Below are 21,994 nucleotides of genomic sequence, written 5' to 3' on the forward strand. Positions count from 1 at the left end.
TTTTAAATGGGCAGAGGAACTGAACAGACATTTTTCCAAAGGCATACAGATGGCCAACAGGTACATGAAAAGGTGCTCAACATCACTAATCATCAGGGAAATGCAAATCAAAACCATAATGAGATATCACCTCACACCTGTTAGAATGGCTATCATCAAGAAGAGACAACAAGTGAGGATGTGGAGAGAAGGGAACCCTTGTACACTGTTGGTAGGAATGTATATTGGTTCAGCCACTATGGAAAACAATATGGAGCCTCCTCAAAAAGTCAAAAATAGAACTACCGTATGATCCAGTAATTCCACTTCTGGGTAAATATGCAAAGGAAGTGAAGACAGGATAGCGAAGAAATACCTGCACTCCCATGTTCATTGCAGCATTTTTCACAACAGCCAAGATACGGAAACAACCTAAGTGTCTGTCAACAGGTGAACAGATAAAGAAGGTTTTGTGTGTGTGTAATATTATTTAGCTATGAGAAAGAAGGAAATCCTGCCATTTGCAACAACATGTAAGGACCTTATGCTAAGTGAAATAAGTCAGACAGAGAAAAGACAAATACTGTATGATCTCACTTATATGTGGAATTTAAAAAAGCCAACCTTGTAGAAACAGTGAGTAGAATGGTGGTTACCAGGGGCTGGGGGGTTGGGGGAAATGGGGAGATGTTGGTGAAAGGATATAAATATCCAGTTAGAAGACAAATAAGTTCTGGAGATGTAACACACAGCATTGTGAATATAGTTAACAATACTATATTATATACTTGAAAGTTGTTGAGAGAGTAGATCTTAAATGTTGTCACCACAAAAAAGAAATGTAATTAAGTGACACGATAAACGTGTTAGCTGATACTAAGATGGTAGTCATATTGCATATATAAGTGTATCAGATCAACACATTATACCTTAAACTTATAAAATGTTATATGTCAGTTATATCTCAACAAAGCTGGAAAAAATCAATGAAATATTCTTTAGGGGGTGATGAAAATGTAAAATTAGACAGTGCTGGTGGTTGCACAAACTTGTGAACATACTAAAAACCAATGAATTGTACACTTTGATATGGTGAATTTTATGGTATGTGATTTATATCTCAATAAAAATAACTGGTAAAAATAAATCAGTGGAACAGAATAGAGTCCAGAGGTAGACCCACACTTGTATGGCCAATTGTTTCTGATAAAAGTGCCAAGGTAATTCAAGGTGAATGGACAGTCTTTGAAACAAATGGTGCTGAAAAATAGGATACCCATATACAAAAAAAAAAAAGAACTACAAGTCTTATCTCACACCACATAAATATACTTAAATAAACTCAAAATGTATCCAATTGCAAGAGCTAAAATTCTAGAAGAAAAACCTTTTATTAGGAAACAAAAAGTAAATAAAAAGAAAACATGGATAAGCTGGACTTCATCAAAATCAGAAACGTTTGCTCTCTAAAGGTACCCATGATTACATGAAAAGGCAAACACAGAATGGGAGAAACTATCTGCAAAACAAATACTATATATCTGATAAATGACTTGTATCCAGAATATACAAAGAACTCCTAAAACTCAGGAAGAAGCAAAATAACCCAATTAAAAATGGGCAAAAGATTTAAACAGACACGTTACCAACGATACATGAATCTCAAGTAAGCACCCGAAAAGATGCTCAACATCATCATTAGGGAAATGAAAATAAAAACCACAAAGTATACCATCATGCACCTACTAGAATGGGCAAAATTGAAAATACTGCTAATATCAAGTATTGGTGGCAAGGATGTAGGGTAACTGAAACTCTTATAACATGGCTTCTGGGAATGCAAAATGGTGCAGCCACTTTAGAAAACGATCTTAAAAGTTTGGGCTTCCCTGGTGGCGCAGTGGTTGAAAGTCCGCCTGCCGATGCAGGGGACACAGGTTCATGCCCCGGTCCGGGAGGATCCCACATGCTGCGGAGCAGCTGGGCCCATGAGCCATGGCCGCTGAGCCTGCGCGTCCGGAGCCTGTGCTCCGCAACGGGAGAGGCCACAACAGTGAGAGGCCCAAGTACCGCAAAAAAAAAAAAAGTTAAACATATATTTACCATATAACCTAGCAATCTCACTCCTGGGAATACACCTGCCATAAATGATTTCATATATTCACATAAAGACCTATACCTAAATGTTTATAGCAGTTCTATTCATAATAGGCAATAGTTAGAAACAACCCAAATGTCCACAAACAAGAATCCATAGATAAATTGAGGGATGTAGATATAATAATATGCATAAATCTCAAACGCATATGCTGAGTGAAAGAAGCCAGACACATAAGCACAAGACCACATGCCATATGATTCCAATGACGTTCTGGGAAAAGCAAATCACAGGGACAGAAAACAGAGCTGCGACTGCTGGGGGCTGGGCACAGGGGAGAGAAAACTGATGCCAAGGGGCATGAGGTACTTCCTGGGTGGATGGAAATGTTCCGTATCTGATTATGGTGGTGATTCCATGAGTACATACATTTATAAACATTCATTGAAATTTTAAAAAATTCATTAAACTTGAAATATTAAATGGGTATATTTTATCACATGCAAATCAATAAAGCCTATTTATTCTTTTTAAAGGCCTATCAAACATCAGCATTTGAACAAAGTCCTTTTTATCCACCATGATTTTACTTGCTGCTTGTAAAACGTTCATACTCCATAAACTTTAGGCCTTTTCTTTGCCAAAGTGACCCACCCATTCTTCTCTGCTCCAATTTGAATGAAGATGGCTGAGAAGCCTTTTCTCTTTTAGCTTCCACCCAGGGGAGCTTCACTGAAGTCCATTTCCAGAGACAATGTGAATCACCCTGGAGTCAAGTTCCAGCCTGTGTGGCACTGCACTTCCCGGCTGGGTGAAAACCCCTTCCTCAGCCAGGCCCTCAGGAAGAAAACGTCCCCAGGACATCAAGCAAGAACCTGTGAGGCCTGCTGACCATGCCTGTCTCTACTGTTCTCCCCAAATGACCCTCCCAGTTAAAGACTCACAACCACTTCACCTGCCAGCATCACTTGACCCCATTAGATCCCTTTGGCTTGCCTGCGTTTTTGGTTCTGTTTGTTATAGGCATTTCCATTTCACATAATAGATCTTTGTTTTGCTAGACTCCTGTCCAAGTTTTCTGTTTATGTTTTAGTGTGGTCCTGGGACAGAGTGTCCTGAAGTACAACAAAGTTATTTTCTAAAGAACCAGGAAATGTGATCTAGCAAGACTGATGTGTATGTGGAGAAATCTTTGATATCCAGAATATCTCCACAGCCCAGACTGCACCCCTCCCCCATCTCCTCCAGGGCTCGGCATCGTGGGGGTCATTTCATCCCAAGCACACACCCCCAGACCCCATCAGTCACGCACGGTCTCATCTACCCAGTCCCAAGAAACAGTCCTCTCTTTCCTCCCCGACTTTCGACTCCACACTCATTGGTGAGCCCTTGGCTATACTCACCTATGTCTCATTAAAAGTTAATATTCCTGGGACACTTTTATCTCTCAGTTTCAGTATTTCAAGTTATATTTCTCTTTTTTTTTTTTTTTTTTTTTTTTTTTTTTTTTTTTTTTGCGGTAGGCGGGGCTCTCACTGTTGTGGAGCACAGGCTCCGAACGCGCAGGCTCAGCGGCCATGGCTCACGGACCCAGCCGCTCCACGGCATGTGGGATCTTCCCAGACCGGGGCACGAACCCGCGTCCCCTGCATTGGCAGGCAGACTCTCAACCACTACACCACCAGGGAAGCCCCAAGTTATATTTCTCTTATTAACTCGCCATTGCTTATCTAAACCTCCTTGAACTCACCATTAATTATCTAAACTTCCTTGAGCTCTGTTTTACTGGTTTTCATTTTCTCATACACGCAGAAGTTCCCTATTAGTTACAAACTGCCCCAGTGAGCTGCTTATTCCTGATTGTTATTAAGAGGTAAGACCCACCTCTTGCCTCATTGCTCCCATTTCTGACCCAGTTTGGAGCCTGTCTTGCCACTGAGGGCTCTTCTGAGACACGAGGCCTCTCTTTCCTGGTGATACGAACACCCGAACAATGTGATTTTGAAACGTGCACAGTGCAGGCCAAACCTTCTCCACGTGGGCCTCTTTTGCTATTGTCAAAAGAAAAGCAAATCTGTGTGTCAACGTCCCCTTACTTAGAAGAACGCAGCCACGGTGCTGTCCGGGGATGCTCTTCACACCTCCACCTGGGGCCCCAGGTGGCAGAAGTAGTGCCAGCGGGGTCTGGCTTCGGGATCAGACAGGCCTGGGCAGCGACGCTGGCAGATGACAGAACCTCTGGGCCTCTGTCATCTCCTTCTCTGCCCAATCGCTCAGCCGTACTTCACAGAGAAGGGTGGCACCCCGAGACAGCACAGGAAAGCACCCAGCATGGAGCTTTCCACGTGCAGGTACCCAACAAATGGAGTTTGTCTTAGTCTGCTCGGGCTGCTATAACAAAATTACCATGAATGAAATGACTTATAAACCACAAACATTTATTTCTCACAGTTCTGGAGGCTGAGAAGTCTGAGATTAAGGCACCAGCAGATTCATTGTTTAGTGAGGGCCCACCTTCTGGTTCACAGAGGGCATCTTCTCACTGTGTCCTCACCTGGCAGAAGGGGCCAGGGAGTTCTCTGGGGTCCCTTTATAAGGGCACTAATCCCATACATAAGGGCTCCAACCTCATGACACAATCACCTCCCTAAGGCCCAAGATCCAAATAACTATCACACTCACTGGAGGTTAGGATTTCAACATATGAACCTTGGGCAGCCACAAACATTCAGGCCACAGGTAGTAGAGTTATCTTGAATGACATAAACAACAAATAAAAAATTATTAGTTCTGCTCAAAAGATCACCCTCCAGAGCCTCCCCACCCTGAGAAGACAGCGGAAACGGAGCCTTACTGCCTGGGGCGTCTTCCAGGCCGTATGCGGCAGTAGGCTTCAAAGGGACTGGGTCCAGGGAAGCCCCTGGGTGACCTCACTCAGCCTCACTGGGAGCAAACTCCCATCTTGCCTGCCTCACAGGCTCCGCCACAAGGTCAAATTAGCCGAAGTACGCAGAAGCATTGCTACGTGGAGAGGAGCTGAGGTCTCCCAAGACAGACGGAAAGGACCCAAGCCCTGCTGGCTGTCACGTGAGCGAACTCAGATGCCCCCAAGTCAGCCCCCAGAGACCCCAACCCACCAGCAGGGCCAGAGCCGCCCAGTGAGGCAGCTCTCAGAGTCTCAGCCCCCAACCATGGAAGGGTGTCTGTTGTTTGCAGCCACTGATGCTGGGGTAATTTGTTCCACAGCTAGAGGGAACACATCCAAAGGGTCAAGGCCAAGGCTCTTCGTGCTGGCTCACCGTCCAGACCCGTCTCTCCCCGCCTCATCCAGACCAGGCCTCACACTGCCCTGGGGGTGCGACCTGTGTCGCCCTATGCTCGTGAGGCTGCCACTGCCTCAGGCCACTCCTCAGGCCTCAATGTGCAAAATCCCACTCAGCCTGCAAGGTTGCCAGGTCACCTCAAACACCCTCCCTTGGGGGCAGAACAGGCAGCTTCATCGCAGGTCCACCCAGGTCTGTCTCCCCATCTGCTAGGAGGCCCAGACACTCAGCGTTCAGCCCTTGGACAAGGGATGGGGCGGGTGTCCAGGAGACGTTTGCTCAGAGAGCTGCCAACCTGACGCCCCTCCCGCCACGTGTTCATGTCCGTTTCCCACCAGGACCCCCTCATACAACCACGCCACAGCCCTCAACAGCAGGACATCAGCACAGGCACTTGACCACCTTCTCTCAGACCCCTTTCAAGTTCTGTCACTTGTCCAATGATGTTCTTTATAGTGAAGGATCCCGTGCAGAATCCCAAATGCATTCCTCATCTTGTCCTTCAGTCTCCTCCAACCTGAAACAATCCCTCAGTCTTTCTTTGACTTTGATTTTCATGCTCTTTCAATGATTTCAGGCCATCTGTTTCTGTTCCTCAACTTGTTTTTTTCTAGCTTTGCCTCATGGTTAGATTCAGGTCACCCATCTTCAGCAGGAATCTTCTGGAAATGATGCTGTGTTCTCACTGCCTATTGGATGGCACATGACTCCAATCTGTCCCATCATTGATGACGTTCACTCCGGTCACCCAGTGAAAGTGGTGACTGCCAGGCTGCTCCCAGCTTCACGGTGAAGTTATTCTCCCCCAAGCCCCGCCTGACACAAGTTGATGAAAATTTCATAAGGAGATACTTTGAAACTATGTAAAAATCTCATTTACCATCAAACTTGCCAGTTGTTCACTTATCCATCTGTATCTGTATTCCCCTAGGTGAGGAAATGTTGCACTGGGCCTCTCCAAGAGCTTGCTGAGTCCCCAAGAAAACCACCATCTACAAGGACAGTCGAGGACCCCCTCCCTGTGTGAAAACACTATGCAGGGAGCAGATCAAAGCTCCGGCCCCAAACACCACGGCATTCAAGAGAGGTGGCAACTCACAGCAGCAAAAACGGTCCCGGCTCGCCACCAATCCAAAGGGAGAAAGCAAAAAATAACCTCAGGAATGGGGGAACCGGACATGAGAACCACTCTTTTGGAAGTCCTAGGCAGACTGCAAAATCAGCCAGGAGGCCAGGCTTGTGTTTCAGATTCAGATTCATCTGAATCTCTGCAAGGAAAACCCAAAGGGCTGTTTATTTAATGGGAAGACACTACAGAAGTTTCTCTACTTATAAATTAGGACAGCAGTGTAATTCCTCGATACTGTTCCCACATCCTTCGGATCACAGGTGTAGGTGTTACTCCGGGCAGCGGGGGCAGTAGGGTGTAGGCTGAAGGACACACGCTTTTGAACTGGACGTGTTTCATTTCCAAGTCAGATGAAACCCTGCTGCCTTTAGTGGTGTAACCTCGTTCAAGATGTTTCATCCCTCTGAACCTCAGTTAACGTCACCTAAAAAATGGGGATAGGGCTTCCCTGGTGGTGCAGTGGGTAAGACTCTGTGCTCCCAATGCAGGGGGCCCGTGTTCAATCCCTGGTCAGGGAACTAGATCCCACATGCATGCTGCAACTAAGAGCTTGCATGCCGCAATTAAGGAGCCCACAAGCCGCAACTAAGGAGCTGGCCTGCTGCAACTAAGGAGCCCTGGAGCCACAACTAAGGAGCCCACCTGCTGGAACTAAGACCCGGTGCAACCAAATAAATAAATAAATATTTTTTTAAAAAGGGGATGATAATGCCCACCTCAAGGACTGATGTATGAGGATTATATGAGGTAATGTATATCAAAACTCTGGCATGTGGTGATTTTAATAAGTATTGGTTCCCTTCTGAGAGAGGGTAAATTACAGAATTATTATAAGGACTAAACAACAGAATGTATCACAGATATATAAGTGCCTGGCACAGAGCTTGTGTCCAACAGACGTTAGTTCCTTTTTAACTTATCCATACAAAAAGCCATATCCTAGTTATCTAGCACAGTTGAATGGTGTTCTTTATAATGAAGTTTGACCTGTTACACGCAGAAAAGAAATTGTATAAAACCCTCTCTGCATTAGTAATATAATTATAAAAATAATTATAATAATATTATAATAGCTAAGAGGTGGAAGCCACCCAAGTGTCCATCAACAGATGAACAAATAAACAAAATGTGGTCTCTACGTATGATATTCAACCCTAAAAAGGAAAGGACTGGGCTTCCCTGGTGGCGCAGTGGTTGAGAGTCCACCTGCCGATGCAGGGGACACGGGTTTGTGCCCCGGTCCGGGAAGATCCCACACGCCACAGAGCGGCTGAGCCCGTGAGCCATGGCCGCTGAGCCTGTGCATCTACAGCCTGTGCTCCGCAACAGGAGAGGCCACAACAGTGAGAGGCCTGTGTACCACAAAAAAAAAAAAAAAAAAAAAAAGGAAAGGACTCCTGGCACATGCTATAACATGGATGAACCTTGAGAACATTATACTAAGTGAAATAAGTGAGTCACAAAAAGACAAATACTGTGTGATTCCACTTTATACCAGGTACCCAGAGTCATCAAATACATAGAGACAAAGAAGAATGATGGTTGCTGAGGGCTGCAGAAAGAAAGGAGTGGGGAGTTGTCATTTAGTGGGTACAGAGTTGCAGTTTTGCAGGATGAAATAGTTCTGGAGATCTGTTGTACAACAATGTGACTATACTTAACACTACTGAACTGTACACTAAAAATGATGGTAAATTTTATGTTTTTTCCAACCACTATTAAATATAAGAAAATTAATTTTTAAATGATGCACCTTGTAGGCGCTCATAATAACACAGGGTCATCATGCTGATTCATTATGGACTGTGCTGCAGATAGATCTATGCAGCCTGCAGTCCAGAGCCAAACCCATATTCAGGAGTTGCTCTGGAGTCCTCTTTCTTGAAGAAATATCTCCGATTTTTAAAAATTCATCTGGTAAAGCAAAAAGTGGAACTTGATATCTTTCACTAAATATTATTTGCCATTACCATTGGAGAATTTTAAGATGTTAAAATAGGGAGAAATTTTAGAAATTACTTTTTAAAGTAGAATAAAGTGAAATCTAGACTTAACCGAACTAAATTATTTGCCTAAGATCATAACTACAGATAGAAATTATAAAAGCTGGAAAGAGAAACCACCTCCTGGCTCACTCTACCATCCACTTCTATCAATACAGTGGACTTTAGCTCTCCAGAATTCCTCACCTCTGAACTGCACTATTTAATACGCTGCCACCAGGGGGCAGCAGGTGTATTAGCCTGGTGTTACAAACCCAGGACTTAAAGCCCCAATACATTTCCATTATGCCTTCCTCCAACCCTCCTCCAAGAAAAATATACCTAAGACTTAATGTCAACAAGCATCAAATTTAAAGAACAGCCATAACAACTCTTAAAACAAAGACTTGGGGGGCTTCCCTGGTGGCGCAGTGGTTAAGAATCTGCCTGCCAATGCAGGGGACATGGGTTCGAGCCCTGGTCCGGGAAGATCCCACATGCCGCGGAGCAACTAAGCCCGTGTGCCACAACTACTGAAGCCCATGCACCTAGAGCCTGTGCTCCGCAACAAGAGAAGCCACCGCACGGCAACGAAGAGTAGCCGCAACTAGAGAAACCCTGCACATGGCAACGAAGACCCAATGAAGCCAAAAATAAATAAATTAAATTAATTAATTAAAAAAAAAAACAAAGACTTGGGTCCAATGGAGGCAACATCCTTACTAATCCTTCAGTATGTTTGACTTACTCCAATCCTAATTGATGTAAGGGTCAATTCACATTAGGTTTTTTTTTTTTCTTTTTTTGGGCTACGTTGGGTCTTTGTTGCTGCGTGTGGGCTTTCTCTAGTTGTGGTGAGAGGGGGCTACTCTTTGTCGTGGTGCGCGGGCTTCTCACTGCGGCGGCTTCTCTTGTTTCAGAGCACGGGCTCTAGGCGCACGGGCTTCAGTAGTTGCAGTGCGCAGGGGTCCGTAGTTGTGGCGCACAGGCTTAGCTGCTCCGTGACATGTGGGATCTTCCCGGACTAGGGATCAAACTCGCGTCCCCTGAATTGGCAGGCGGATTCTTAACCACTGTGCCACCAGGGAAGTCCCCATATGTTAGTTTTAAACCAAAAATGACTTAACAACAGAAACCCATGCCTTTTGTTTACATTTTGAACCTAATTTTCCTAGTATTTGGCCTCCAAGGCTTTAGACCACAGCAACCTCAAGCCCATCTGGCCACCTGTCCTCAATCTCCCTTCCTCTGTCAGGCTCGGCTTTTCTTTCTGATGCCCTATGTCACAAGGGAAGGTCTGTCAATAGGTCTAACTCTCCAGCAACTTTTCAGAAGCAAAAGCAGAGAGGTTCTAGTCACAAAACAAAACCTATATGGATACCATTCTTCCAATTAGATGACAGTAATTTCCACTCTTTTTAAACGATAATACTACCCACTGGAAGCTCAAACCACAGCAGCTAATGGGCGAGACCTGAATTTAAAAGACAGGCCCTCCCTCAGCAATGGCCTTGTCCACGCTGAGACTTCACAGTTTCACCTAATGCTAGCGGTGAGGTGACGACAACAGCAGGAACATACTGGAAATTAGTCCAGGAGTCAACTCCACACTTTCAAGCAACAGTGACCAGTGACCATGGCCCCTAAATCATCCAAAGGGAGATGTATGAGCTTTATTTCACAAATTTCAAATGGTTTTCTTCCTCGAGCTCAACATACTTTAATAAGGAAAAAGGGATTGAAACGCAAGCTTTTTCTACTGCCTCAGACACATGGAAGCAGTCCATTTTTAAACTACAACAGTGTTCACCACAGCTAAAAGGCATTCAAAGAAATTACTCTCTGCTTATGTCCATTTACTCTCGTGTCATTAACTATTCACCCATCAATGTAATCCAGCATAAAACTGACGGGAAGAGCAATCACGGCACTAACGGTAAAACAGGAAGGAGACACGCACAAGATACATATGTACGCGGTGATACAATGGATCACTGCAAAATGGATCATGTACCCAGACACTATTCTGTAATCCTCTGCCAACTATGATGTGTCAGCTGGTGAGATTCAAGAAAGACCTTATCTATATAAAATAATCTGATTTTAATTTACTTATTTTCCAATATAGAATATTTAACATATTTAAATGTAGAACATCACCAGAAAACCAAAAATATTTATAAGATAAATTTAATTCAGTAACATTCAATTTATTTAAAATATTTGAGCGTTAATTACCCCTTCCTGCCATTGTCATCTGCACTTAGGAGGATACAGCAGATAAATTAATGAAAATTATTAATATTTCTACATCTCATGATGGTCTTAATAATTTATGAGCATTAAATGAGTTTTGAAAAGCATTCTTTAAGCCCTTATTTTTGAGAAGAATCACAATTGCTTTGAATTACTCTTTCTCCCTTGATTTGGTTTTCTGCAAAGTTAGATGCAGATTATAAAAGCCTAATAAAAGCTGTGAGGGGAAATTAGTACATCTTCGAAATGAATAAAGAACAGTTAGATGGCATTCTTCAGAGCATTTATGAAGAATAAGTCACTGGTTTTTTTTTTTTTCTTGTCATTATAAACATTTCCAGCTCTTTTCAAACGCAGAGCACAGTAAGCCCTCGTGTACTCACACAGCATCAGGATCCATGCACCATCCTGGGTTTGCCGTACCTGTTCCATTTGTCCTCCTTTCTTTTTTTTTTTGAGTTTTTGTTCGTTTGCTTGCTTCTGGAGAATTCTGAAGCAAATACCTGAAACCATGTCATTTCACCCCTAAATATTTTGGTACTGAATTTTACTTAAAAGTTTAGTTTTTATTTTTTTAAATAAATTTATTTATTTATTTATTTTTGGCTGAGTTGGGTCTTCGTTGCTGCGCGTGGGCTTTCTCTAGTTGCGGCGAGCGGGGGCTACTCTTCGTTGTGGTGTGCAGGCTTCTCATTGCGGTGGCTTCTCTTGTTGCGGAGCACGGGCTCTAGGTGCGTGGGCTTCAGTAGTTGTGGCTCGCGGGCTCTGTGCAGGCTCTGTAGTTGTGGCGCATGGGCTTAGTTGCTCTGTGGCATGTGGGATCTTCCCGGACCAGGGCTTGAACCTGTGTCCCCTGCATTGGCAGGTGGATTCTTAACCACTGAGCATCAGGGAAGCCCCAAAGTTTAGGTTTTTAAATAACTACAATCCTACCTAACAACGAACAAAAAATCGTTAATATGCTATATTCATATTTCCCCAGTTGTCTAAAATAGCCTGTGCGGCTGATTTTTTCAAAGCAAGATCAAAACAAAGCTCTTTCATTGTCTTTGCTTTGTATCTTGCTGAAGTCTCTTTTAATAATGATAGTGGATGTGTGCCATCTTAGCTTAATTCAGAATGCTCTTATTCTTATGTCTACCTTCTATTTTTAACTCAGTGTTTTACAATAGTTGCATGCTCTCATGCTTTCATTAGAATTTATATAAAGTAAAATGACCTTTTTTGTTGTATAGTTCTATGAGTTTTAAAGTTGATTGATTCCTGTAACCATATACAGCAGTTCCATCACCAGAACTACCCAGCCGCTTTCCTGCCTGGGTGCAGGGAACCGTGAGCGGGCGGGGGGGTGGGGTGGGGGTGTCCGAGGGACGCAGCACTGCTCCCTCTCAAGTGGGAGATGCAGAGTCGAGAAAACACATTCTCCTCTAGAGCCTCCAGGAGGGGACACAGCCCCTGATTTCAGCCCAGTGACACCCAGCTGGACTCCTGGCCTGAAGAACAGGACAGTCAGTCAGGGTGGTTTCAGGCCATGGAGTTGGCGGCACTTGCTCTGGCAGCACCAGGAAACTAAGACAAAGTCAAACCTGCTTCCTCCAGTCGCCCAGCCCTCGCCTGGGCCCTTTCTCTGCCGTCACCTTGCCCTCCTCATTTCACCACAAAGGAGGGCACTTTTGATTAAAAGATGTGTTTTCCATGTCTCACATCTCCACTCAAAAGTCTGCTCCTCTGAAAAGTTCTCTCAACCCTACTCAAGCAGCCCAGGCGAGGTCATGACCCCGCTCCATACCTCTCTCAGCACCTGCTCCTCTCCCGTGGTCCTGACTTGACTGAAGTTACTGTATTCTCTTCCTCAGAGTCTACGCTTGAGCATTTATGAAATGCTAAGTACCACGCAAAGGAATTTTCGTGCGTTTTCCCATTCAAGCCGCCCCAAAACCCTATCAGGTAGACACGATTATTATCCCGCATGTTTTAAATTAAAAAGTTCAAAAGCACCCAGCCAGTATGTGGCAGAGCCAGGTTTTGAAGCCAGGCAGTCTAACACAGGAGTTGGTGTCCTCAACCATGACATGAACATCTGCCTCTTATGTGAGAAATATACGTTCCGAGATCTTGTGCCTTTATTGACAAAATACTCCCAGTATTCAGCACACAGTAGATAATAGTTGCTGAATACGAATGGGACAAAATGGCTTTTCCGCCTACTGTTCTTTTTTTTCAGAAAACTTTTTTATCTTGGGAAGTCAAATATATACAGAAATAATGATATAATGATTCCCCCAAATACCCATCTCCCAACTTCAAGACTTATCAATGTACGGCCCATTTTAAAGCCAAAATATTATACTCTTTGGTAGAAAGAGCCCCCTTCAGTATTCTTTTTCAGAATCACATGTTCCTAGTTTTCATCATTTATCTGTGTTAACACAGACTTTTAAAAAACGATCTTGAAATGGGCAGGTCTTTCTAAGCAAAACACAAAACAAGGAAACTGTAAAGGGGAGGTTGACATTTTTTCCCTATGTTAAAATTAAATGTTTCTGCAGAGTGTAAGTACTGTAAACAAAGTAAAAAAAAAAAAATGGGGAAGCAGTTGTAACATATATGACAAAAGATTAGCACCCTCAATGTATAAAGAATTCTTACAAATCAGTAAGAAAAAGACCAAAGGCACATTATCTGGAAAAATGTGTTCAGGGAAGAACAGTTTCCCTACTATTCCTAAAAGACAGAAAGACAGGACTTTCAACTGACACTCTTATCAACATACTTCCTCTGGTGCTCTACAGTTTAGGAACAGCAAACATTCCAGAACAGAGGAAAAAAACAACTCTCACCTGTAAGCTTGTTTCTTCAAAACCGCGTTGCCCTGGAATCCTACATCATAGTGAGTCTGAGTCTGAAAAGCGTTTGACCTCAGAATCCTTCTGAACAGGACACCAGAAGCCGTCCGCCTCACAGCATGACCAGAAGCCCATGGACAAGTATCCAGTTCTCAGTCCTGCCAGGGGTGAGATGAAGAGAAAGGGGAGTGAAGAAAGCTGAGAGTTTAAGAGATGAGGGGCTTAAAAGACAAAAGCACTTCACCCAGCCCCTTGGACGGCACCTCAGAACTTGGGGGTGGGCCATGGAAGGAACTGCCATTCAGTGCAAAAACGTGATCCACCAGCCCGAGGGGCCGCAGGATGCCTAGAAGAGCAGTAAGCTCGCACTGGCCTAGCAGAGGGGTTCAAAGTTCTGGACTTCCTTGAGAAATAGCAGCTACGTCCTCTCCTTCAAGTAAGGAAAATGAGAATGGAAAAAAAGTGTATCCTCAGCCATCAGGCAAAGCTTATTTTAGGAATATGGAGCTTCCTGAATGGGGGTTCCCGAGTTTTTTGAAGCCATAAGTTTATTAAAAAAAAAAAATTCAAACCACACCTGAAGTATACTTGCCATGAATGGTGACTCTGACTCTAATTAAGCCTTTAGATCTACCTTCCAGTTTATAGGAGATACAGGGGACAGAGGAACAAGCTAAACCACACTATACAGAAAGCTGAATAAATCCAGAATGAGAGCCACCCATAGCCAACCGAGCAATACCAGTAAATCACTGGCATTAAAGAAGCCCACAGGACTGCTCTAGACCAGGATCGGCAAACTTTGGCCCTCAGATAACTGCTGCCTGCTGGTGGAGTTTAAAACAAAAAACTTTGAAAACAAAATTTTATTGGAACACAGCCATGCTCATTCACGTTCGTATCATCCATGGCTGCTTCTGTAGGACAACACAGCTGAGTAGCTGCAATGGAGCCCACATGGCCTGAAAAGCCTAAAGAGTGAGTAACTGGCCCTTTTCATTAAGTTTGCCAACCCCCTGTCCTGGATCAAGAGGCAACAGATACTCAACAAAACACCACGTGTGGCCCATTCTGATCCACACAAACCAAAAGTAAAAGTGCATTTCTGAGGCAAGCAAGGAAATCTGTGGACTGGGTTTTAGAAAACATTAAGGAATTATTGTCAATTTGATTAGGAGGTGACAATGGTATTACGCTTATACAAGAAAATGCCCTTTTCTGGAGGTGCACACCACACTGCTTAGGGGTGAATATTGTTATCTGCAATTTAAACTGCTTCAACAAGAAGATAAAGCAGATACGGCCAAAAAGAGAAATCGTTTTAACCAACTGTTAAATCTATTTGATGGATATACGGAAGTTCATTATACTATTCCCTTTACTTTTACATTTGCTTTAATAAAAAGGGGGGGGAAATCAGACCTTTGATCAAAAAGTAGAATTTATCTCCAGACAGCCTTTCTCTCTAGGCAGGCCTCCCACCCTCCTCGCAGAGTTTCGCCCATCTCTCTCACAATGGCTACCTTTGAAGCTTCTTACCTTGCTCCAGGCATCCACCTCCAGGAATGCCCGCCCCCATTCCACTCCTCTGCCTATAAAACTTCTACTCTGGGCCCAAGGTAAAGCCCAAACGTGACCTCGCCAAGTCCTCCGGAGGGAATTCATCTCCCTGGGCTCCGACTGCCGTTGGGCATTTATTATGCTTCATCCTTCTTAACATTTTAGCTGTTGACCATGCCTATTACCTCATGATGCCATACAAACCCCGAGACTTCCAGTAACTTGGTCTTCTCTGTAAACCCATTGTGTGTGGGGGTGGGGGCGGGGGAGGGTAATAATAGCACCTTTCACAGAGTAAGCTCTACCTACACAGCTCTCAGATCTAACCAAGGCAAGGCTGACTTGCCCTGAGCAGTTTCACCGACCCAGAGACCTTCAATTAAAGACCAAATTCCTGTTAAACAAGATGCTGGCCCTGTTTAACCAACACTCTTACTAAAATCTCTAATCTAAGAGTTACCTCTGGATGGAGGAGGTTCTAGAAAAGACTGCTAAGATCACTTGAATTTTGTCCTATTATCACCTTCCTTGGGACCAGTCCGTCTGCAAACACTGCAGCACTCACCTCCACGCCGGCCTTCAGGGGTTGCCCTACCCCCTCAGAAAGGCCCGGCTGACTGTGGGTGCAAAGCCCTTCAATGACTCCACTTGGAAGAGCTGACCCAGACTGGAACGTTCAAGAGATCTTACTACATAAAATAAGAGGGAAATGTACAGGTAATTAAAAAACTTAAACAGTATCGGTTTCTATCCCTGCTCTATTCTATATACTTCCTGCTGCGGCTACCTAAGGCCAGCGTGAATAACCACCTTCTCTACGACTAGTGCTAGTCGTCAGCACCCTTGTTTTCGAGGTCAGCTAGTCCAAAACACTTCTGTACAAAGGCCCACCAATTAGAAATTAATTTACCTTTGCAAACTCAGCGTTTTAAATACAAATGCTCTCTACCCGGGCAGCCTGCTTATTCAGGGACTTCTGGCTTCTCCTGGGAGTCAGTTCAGGAAAACAAGGCATTTGGGGAAAATGAGGGCAACCTGCGGGGGCTCTCCACATTAGCATTTCAATTAATTGAGAGAGACCAGGGAGAATGTCTTCAATTACAGGAAAAAGTACGTAAAAACGTGTAAGACCTACTCTTGGGCTTCCCTGGTGGTGCAGTGGCTAAGAATCCACCTGCCAATGCAGGGGACATGGGCTCGAGCCCTGGTCCAGGAAGATCCCACATGCCACGGAGCAACTAAGCCCGTGTGCCACAACTACTGAACCTGCACTCTAGAGCCTGCAAGCCACAACTACTGAGTCCACGTGCCACAACTACTGAGGCCCGCGCGCCTAGAGCCCGTGCTCCGCAACAAGAAGCCACGGCAATGAGAAGCCCACACACCACAACGAAGAGTAGCCCCCGCTTGCCACAACCAGAGAAAGCCCGCGTGCAGCAACGAAGACCCAACTCAGCCAAAAATAAATAAATAAATAAATTTATATATAAAAAAAAGACCTACTCTTTATATTGGTCAATCCAACTGACTTAGAGACCTTTCAGTTTTTTGGGCTTTTTTAACATTTTTATTGGCATATAATTACTTTACAATGGTGTGTTAGTTTCTGCTTTGTAACAAAATGAATCAGCTATACATATACATATATCCCCATATCTCCACCCTCTTGCGTCTCCCTCCCACCCTCCCTATCCTACCCCTCCCTCTAGGTGGTCACAAAGCACTGAGCTGATCTCCCTGTGCTATGCGGCTGCTTCCCACTAGCTATTTATTTTACATTTGGTAGTGTATATATGTCCATGCCACTCCCTCACTTCGTCCCAGCTTACCCTTCCCCCTCCCCGTGTCCTCAAGTCCGTTCTCTACATCTGTCTTTTTATTACTGTCCTGCCCCTAGGTTCTCCAGAACCTTTTTTTTTTTTTAGATTCCATATATATGTGTTAGCATATGGTATTTGTTTTTCTCTTTCTGACTTACTTCACTCTGTATGACAGACGCTAGGTACATCCACCTCACTACAAATAACTCAATTTCGTTTCTTTTTATGGCTGAGTACTATTCCATTGTATATATGTGCCACGCTTTCTTTATCCATTCATCTGTCAATGGACACTTAGGTAGCTTCCATGTCCCAGCTATTGTAAATAGCGCTGCAATGAACATTGTGGTACATGACTCTTTTTGAATTATGGTTTTCTCAGGGTATATGCCCAGTAGTGGGATTGCTGGGTCATATGGTGATTCTATTTTTAGTTTTTTAAGGAAACTCCATACTGTTCTCCATAGTGGCTGTATCAATTTACATTCCCACCAACAGTGCAAGAGGGTTCCCTTTTCTCCACACCCTTAGAGAGACACTTTAGTTTTTAATACAGGATTTCTCCCTGGAACATTGAGCAAAATTAATAACCTGCTTTGAGAAGACGTGGCCACAAGTCTCATTTTCTTATCAGTTCAATATTAACAGTCAGCCTGTAGTCAGAAAGGTGTGTTCAGAAAACCGTGCACCTATTTAGGGTTTCCAGTGCAGCTGCGGTGCTCTTTGGCCAACAGAGTGAAAGCTCAATAACCGTATTTCGTAATCAGGCAGTAAGAGAAATTTCTCCAAAAACTCAGCTGTGTCACTAACGGCTCCAAAGAAACCTGAGCTCAGAAACTGACAAACGCCAGAAGTTTTGGTTTTTTTTCTTTTGCAGCTTCTGGTCTCCTCGCAAACAAGAATCTCCAGTTAAAAACAGAATTTCTCTAAAGCGTCAGCCTCATTATACTGCGAGATCCTTTTAAAACTACCTTCTAAATGGTCATCGCTTCTTCCTTACTGGGAAGGGGCAGCGTGCACACCTGCAGGCAGTTCCCAACTCTTCCTGCCCCCCGTCGTTCTGGCGGTGGCGTCCGCCTCGCGCCGCGCGGAGCAACGTGTGGACGCGCGTAGCGGCCCCGTGTCCCCTCCCTTCCAGCTGGTCCCACAGGCGCCCGCTTTCCTTCACGGCCCAGGCTCTGCCCCAGCCCCTCGGCGGCCCCCCCGCGCCGCCCCTCCCCGACTCTCCCCCCCCGACTCACGCGGGCCCCGGACTCCGCCCTGGCGCGACGCGCCGGCAGCAACACCCCGAGTCCCCGGGGCCTCTAGGGCACCCTCGCGGCGGGGACGGGGGCGGGGACAGGTGCCCCGGCTCGGCCCGAGCCCAGCTCCTCACCTGCCTCGGAGCGCAGCGCCGTCTGGGAGAGCGGGCCAGGGGGGCGGAGCGGAAATCCTGGCCGAGGCTGGCGCGGCCGCCCCGGGAGGCCGCCCCCGGCGGCGCCCCCTGGAGGAGGGACCGTGTACCTGCCTGCGCGGGCCGCGTGCACACCTGGGCACGCGCCGGGAGCCAGACGGGCGCACACGCTCTAACGCGTCCCACCGGGGCGTCCAGGGTCAGCCTTTTGAGTCCATGTTGGACCCCGATACACTTGGGGACACACACACACTCACACGCTTAGAAATGAGCCAACACCTGGGGATGCATCCTGTAGGGCAGATGCACAAGGTGATGACCAAGGCCTCACACTCCAGCATCCACCCTCAGCGCCGATACCATACTGGATACAGATAATTATATAGTCTTGATACTGCCACTTATTTACCAATTCTCCATTTTCAGTCAAAACTGTGGCTGTAGGGGACAATGGAAGTAATGACTTACCGTCTGTTCCTGGATCCTAGGACTGAATTTGAGCCCCAGAAATTAGAGGAGTGAAGACCAAAAGCGGAAGGAGAATTTTTTCTAGAGGCTGCGTTCATTCTGGGCTTAAGCAATGCTACTTTGGGGACCCAGATGGCAAGAACGGCATAGCAAGAGAGAAGGGGCCCCTTCTGCAGCTCCCCTCACAAGTACTAGTCGTTGGAGTAGCAATAATCCCCCTCACTGTCCGCCTTTCCACTTTCTCATGTATGTGGGCTGGATCCACGTGGTTTTTACAATCTGATTTCTATTCAAACATTTCCAGTAATGCTGATGTGGTTGTGTTTTGAACAGATTTTCCTAAAAAAATCTAAAAGATCAGATTCATAAGCTATAATTTTCAGAGTTCTTTCTTGTTTGGGGAAGCTCATGATTAAATTTAAATTTATTAAAAATCTTGTCTGGTGTGTGTATATATATATATATATATATATATATATATATTTTTTTTTTTTTTTTTTTTTTTTTCGGTATGCGGGCCTCTCACTGCTGTGGCCTCTCCAGTTGCGGAGCACAGGCTCCGGACGTGCAGGCTCAGCGGCCATGGCTCACGGGCCCAGCCGCTCCGTGGCACGTGGGATCTTCCCGGACCGGGGCACGAACCCCTGTCCCCTGCATCAGCAGGCGGACTCTCAACCACTGTGCCACCAGGGAAGCCCTGGTGTATATTTTTAACATACTATTTTTAAAGAGTAGCAGTAGCATCTTAATTTTTTCAAAAGGCAGAATGGTTCCATTTTATTTATTTATTCTTATTCTTTGAGGGAGGAAGATCATGTCAGCAAAGGAAAGTGTGAGGAAAATACATGAATAAATAATTCTTCCAATAAAGGAAAATTAAAGATGGTAACAAGGTGAGTGTTAAAGTGCATTTAGTGCCAGATAAGGCTGGGAGAATCTGATCCAACATAGATTAGGCTCTGTGGGATGAGATCTTCAGTTTAACTGTCAAAAAAATAACCCATAGACAAATAGAGTAGTAATTTTCAAAATGTGGTCCCAGATGGGCTGCATTAGCAGCACCTGGAAATTTAGAAATGCGAACTCACAGGCCACACCCCAGACCTTCTGAATAAGCAACTCTGGGGGGTGGGTCCAGTGAAAGAAATACACTTTAACAAGTGCTTCTTTTTTTTTTTTAATAATGGTAATTTATTTTTTTCCAGTTTTATTAAGATATAATGGACTTAGAGCGCTGTATAAGTTTAAGGTGTACAGCATAATGATTTGACATATATATCATGAAATGATTATCACAATAAGGTTAGTGAACATCCATCATCTTATATAGATACAATTAAATAGAAAAAAATTTTTTGTGTGATGAGAACTCTTAGGATTTACTTTCTTAACAACTTTCATATACAGCATACAGCAGTGTTAATTATATTTATCATGTTGTCCATTACATCCCTAGTACTCATCTTAAAACCTGAAGTTTGCAGTACCTTTTAACTACTTTCATCCAATCGCCCCACCTTCCACCCTTGGTAACTACAAATCTGATCCATATTTCACTGTTTGTTTGTATGTTCTTTTGTTTGTTTTTGAAGTGTAATTGACCTCCAACACTGTGTTAGAAAAAAAGTCACAGTTTCTCAAGGAAACTGATTGGTCAGTGTAGACAAGTCTTGGCTTCAGTTTAGGTTTGGTGGGTTACACAGGAGCCCTTAGCAAGCCAACTACTCTGGTGGGTTTTAGGAACTGAGTTGACTCATGGAGGCTGTCAGTTGCATGCAAATTGTATAGGTGAGTCCCTCACCGAAAAGGTTTTAGCCCACCATCAGCTGTTTTTCTGGTCTGTTGCTCTGCGGTCCACAATCTCCCATACCCTCCAGGCTCAAGGTCAAGTAGCTCGCAAAAAGCTATGCCCGGGTTCAAAGCTCGGGCACAAACATTTCCTTTATCAACTCAAAGGATTTAGACTAACAAATTGTCTTTCAGTGGAGTTATCCAGTTTGGCCATTTTTGTTTTCTAAATACCAGCAGGTAATTGCCAAGCTCTGTTTTCTAGACTTTGGTGTTAGATGCCTAATTTATATTTGACTGAATGCACCGCTTCTTAGTATTATGCAAAAGAAGTCAACCTCATCTCCTTGTTACCCCTCCCACATGTCTCCAGAATTGCAAGGACCACACAATAGATGGGAAAATGTCTTCTGCATCTCTTGAAAAGATGCTTATAATGTGAAATAAGCAACAGAACGGGGTGCTATATACAGAGCTTCAAGTCTAACTGGATAACACTATAAAATCTACTGAAATATTATCAAATTATTCTAGTAAATTATTACAAATAATCATCTTTGGCCCTAAATAACCTGCAAACTAAATCCAGCCCACCATTTGTTTTTGTAAGCTAAGAATGAGTTTTACATTTTTAAGTGCTTGAAAAAAATCCAAAGAAAAAATAAAACTTCATGACACATGAAAATTATGAGATTCAAATTTCAGTGTCTATAAAGTTTTACTGAAAATATAGTCATGCTGACTCATTTATGGGTTGTCTATGGCTTTTTTTTTAATAAATGACAACCTTTTCTTTTTTAAAAAAATTATTTACTTATTTTTGGTTGTGTTGGGTCTTCGTTGCTGCACGCAGGCTTTCTCTAGTTGCGGTGAGTGGGGGCTACTCTTCGTCGCAGTGCGTGGGCTTCTCACTGCGGTGGATTCTCTTGTTGTGAGGCACGGGCTCTAGGCACGTGGGCTCAGCAGTTGTGGCTCGCCGGTTCTAGAGTGCAGGCTCAGTAGTTGTGGCTCACAGGCTCTAGAGCGCAGGCTCAGTAGTTGTGGCGCACAGGCTTAGTTGCTCCGCAGCATGTGGGATCTTCCTGGACCAGAGCCCGAATCTGTGTCCCCTGTGCTGGCAGGCAGATTCTTAACCACTGCGCCACCAGGGAAGTCCCGCTATGGCTGCTTTTTTGTGATAGCAGCAGAGCTGAGTAGCCGCCACTGAGACAAGGTGGCCTGACAAGGTGGCCTGCAAAGTCTAAAATATTTTCTCTCTGCCCTTTTACAGAAAAAGTTTGTCTACGCTGCTCCATAGTCTTTTGCTCCAGTCACCATTATAATCCCTGCCTCTTCGTTCTGTGATAGTTGAT

General features: G+C 44.5%; 1 protein-coding gene across 5 annotated transcripts in view; it reads right to left on the minus strand.

Annotated features, from left to right (window-relative positions):
• The window catches only part of GGACT (gamma-glutamylamine cyclotransferase), a 47,069-nt gene extending 28,660 nt beyond the window's left edge, over positions 1–18,409 (minus strand). For 2 of the 5 annotated variants that reach the window (XM_032611126.1, XM_032611124.1), the window contains exons 1-2: positions 18,369–18,409; positions 13,608–13,771 (exon numbers count right to left, since the gene is read on the minus strand). The gene's annotated coding sequence lies outside the window, so the exon portion shown is untranslated. Of the gene's footprint in view, positions 1–13,607; positions 13,772–15,738; positions 15,863–18,234 lie in introns of all 5 variants that reach the window. The other 3 variants (XM_032611123.1, XM_032611125.1, XM_032611121.1) reach the window with 3 other exon arrangements.
• Positions 18,410–21,994: the final 3,585 nt, after the last annotated feature.

Source organism: Phocoena sinus, chromosome 18, assembly GCF_008692025.1.
Source record: "Phocoena sinus isolate mPhoSin1 chromosome 18, mPhoSin1.pri, whole genome shotgun sequence".
Classification (NCBI taxonomy): domain Eukaryota; kingdom Metazoa; phylum Chordata; class Mammalia; order Artiodactyla; family Phocoenidae; genus Phocoena; species Phocoena sinus.